Source organism: Alligator sinensis, unplaced genomic scaffold (assembly GCF_000455745.1).
Source record: "Alligator sinensis unplaced genomic scaffold, ASM45574v1 scaffold123_1, whole genome shotgun sequence".
Lineage (NCBI taxonomy): Eukaryota > Metazoa > Chordata > Crocodylia > Alligatoridae > Alligator > Alligator sinensis.
In genome coordinates, this window is record NW_005841985.1 from 360,403 (window position 1) to 363,517 (window position 3,115).

General features: G+C 46.0%; 1 long non-coding RNA gene across 3 annotated transcripts in view; it reads left to right on the forward strand.

The window, feature by feature from the left end:
- Positions 1-3,115, forward strand: part of LOC102376605 — a 26,722-nt gene that overhangs the window by 524 nt on the left and 23,083 nt on the right. For all 3 annotated transcript variants that reach the window (XR_003093461.1, XR_003093459.1, XR_003093460.1), the window contains exon 2: positions 2,221-2,315. This is a non-coding gene — a long non-coding RNA (uncharacterized LOC102376605). The remainder of the gene's footprint in view (positions 1-2,220; positions 2,316-3,115) is intronic.

The window sequence follows — 3,115 nt, forward strand, 5'->3', positions numbered from 1 at the left end:
TCTTGATCTACTTGTGCCAAGGCATCGGTTGCCTTATGGGCTAATCATGGCCCTGCCCATGCCTCACAAGTGTTTCCAGTCATCACTTAAGTAGGCATCTTGCTGCACACCCACCAGGCCACCTTAGGCCTCTTCTCCCTTCCCAGCTTCTGCCCCCTTTGCTCTGGCTGGGTCTTTTGGCCTAGACCAGTCAGGGGCATGCAGGCATTGGATTGTGGCACCATGGCAAAATCCCAGCCTTTGCCCCAGAGCAGCTCCCTGCCCAGCTGTGTGCCCTGCCAGTGGCTTGGGCATGTCTGCATGGAGACCCTGGCCTTGCCCTGTCATGGCCTCACTGCTCCTGGGGTCTCCAAGGAAACTAGCTGGAGTGATGCATGTAGGGGCTGCTGGGAAATGGAGTCTAGCCACCAGCTGGATCTGCCATTTTTTCCACCCCTGCCCTAGACCTACTGTACTGGGTCTGGTTCCTTGGGCTCCACGCCTTGTCTTGTTCTGTTGGGCTCTTATCTCTGCCCCTCCTTAGGCTATTGGCCTCCTGGTCCTAGCTCTACCCCTCTCTTGGATGTAGGCCCCTTGGCCCTAGCTCTGCCCTGTTTTGCCTCTCCCAGGCTTTTTTCTCTGTTACCACAATCAAGCCCCTGCCCTCTGGCAGGACTTCAGACAGCCATATCTCCTTGGGCACTACTGGGACCTCCTCACTCCTTTTTTGTCCTTACCAAACCACCAGTCTAACTTAAACCAAAAACATAAATGCACTGGCTGTAACTTGGTTTCCCAGGCATGCCAACTCTCTAATGCAATCACCAACCACGCTGTTTCTAATCTTCTGCCAGCCCTCAGCTCCTTACTTGTAGCTCAAATAGGCATAGCAAGATTTTATTCCAGCAGCAGCAGGCATTTCCCTGCAGGGTTTCTTTCCCTTCATCCTCCAGGGCCAGACTGTTTGCTCTGGCCCTGGCCTGGGCTTATATGCCCCAGAGGCCAGCAGCTCTTCTGGTTATGTGACTCATTGGGCAGTTGGCAGGTGATCTCTAATATGCTTGGTTTACCAGCTTTCAGGACGGCCTATAACAGCAGAGCTAGCACTGCAGTAGTTCTCCTATGAAGCTCCCCAAGTTACTCTTCTATCATACTATTGCTGTGCTACAGCAGGAGGCACTTCTCATTTATGGGGCTCTGGCTGCTTATCCTTTACAGGTAGCCCCACTCTTGGTTTCCTGGGTGCAGTTTGCCTCCATTTTCTGTCAGTAACAGGAGCCATGGGTTCCTTGGTACAGTGTGCTTGCACACATCAGAGTATTCATATGTGCATATTGGATTATCCAATCCCCCATCAAACTGGGCACTGAAAACAGGTTGCAAAATTTTGGAATCCTCTTCCCTGCAGGAAGCAGGGGGAAGGGTCTCTGGAGCTGTCTGCCTCTCGCAGTGGCTGAATTCCTGGTTCTCAATGGCATGTTTCATCCAGAGATGTCAAAGCAGTTCACAAAAGAGGCATCGTTGGCCCTCTTTTTAACAAGGGGGAACTTGAGACACAGCAAGGCAAAAGGACTTAAATGAGGTCACCAGCAGACTAATGATCAAGCTGGAAATAAGCTGCAGGTCAGGGCTTTAGTGGCTGTGTGCCTCTCTGCACTGCTGGGGCCTTAGCTTCTGTGCCGTTATGATAGCTTTAAATACTAATGCATAAACATTAATGCCAAAAACTTATTTGCAGAGGGATATGTCCCTAGGCCTAGTTCAGATCATGTGTGCTGTCTTGCTTTAAGTTCATTAGGTCTGTATTGCACTCAGCTTTCCCTTTGTCTGAGGTTCACCTATTTGAGTGCCTCAGTTCAATGACCAACCATCTTTGGGAACCCTGTCTTGAGGGGACACTTGCAGAAAAACTGCTTAGCTTTCACATGAAAGATATTCTACAAGATATAGGGTGCAGGAAAAAAGGACTAAAGAAGGGCTGGAGGAGTTCCTTGGGCAGGGTTGGTAGAATTGAAGAAATCCTAACAGTAGGCAATGCATTACAGCTCCATATTTAACATTCTTGGGTACTCTCCTATCTGCTAGTCAGCTGCCACAAGGGGATCCAAAGAACAGTGTGATTCCCTTTTTTTAGGGTCTCTTAACCTGTCTCCTCTGAGGGAACAACTTGCAGGGAACTCTTGAACTGACTTCATAATATTTCTTTTACTCCTGAGCCTTTGCCCTCAATTTTCTCTGCAGGGAAAGTAAGCTGATCTGACAGAAACTTCAACCATGAGATTTTTCAGAAAGTGAGCCTGAAAACTAAAATTCCACCTTCTGATCAGAGTTTAAAGGTAAATGCTGAAAAGTGACTTTATAAAAAGTTCACCATAGGATTCTGTAGTTCTAGTTCTCACTGATTTCCAAGTTAAAGTTGCTCAACATCCAAGTAAAAAAAATCCTTTTTTGCCAGGTCCACAACCTTACCCTGAGCTCTGACACTCAAGTTAGGGATTTTACTGTTCTCAGTGTAACAGGTGGCCTGCAAGATTTCAATGACACCAGTACATTTTCACAAGGAATTGCCTCACTGGATTAGATCCAAGTTATTTTAGTCTAGTATCCTTCTCTAGGAGTGGCCAACACCAATTGAATAAGTGGAAGGTGTAAGAACTTCCCCATTAGGTTTCATGTCAGGTTCTCATTTTCAAAGATAGTCTAGAAATCCTGAAGCATGAAATTTGAAATCTCTTCCAAAAATTATTGGTATTATCAAGAATATCTAATTTTTTTATTATTATCCCAACATATGTCCAAGTTCTCCTTTAACTGTAATGAGTTCTTGGCTTCAGCCTTCAGTGATTTCTGGGGAGTGAGTTCTATCATGTAATTATGGAGTATATGAAAAAGGGTCTTTTTGGGTCAGAAATTATCACCTTTTAGTTGTCTCCAGATTCTGTTTTAAGTGAGCTCAGTATCCCTGTATTGATGCAGGATTATTCCAGCGTGTTTGCACAGATACCTTCTGCTCAGCACTCTGCCTGGTCCTTCATGAAATGCATACTTGGCAACTAAAAAAGTTAAATGGAACCAGATTTCCAACGGAGACTGAGCAAAAATAATTTGTAGCTCTTCCTTCCCACTTTAGCATAAA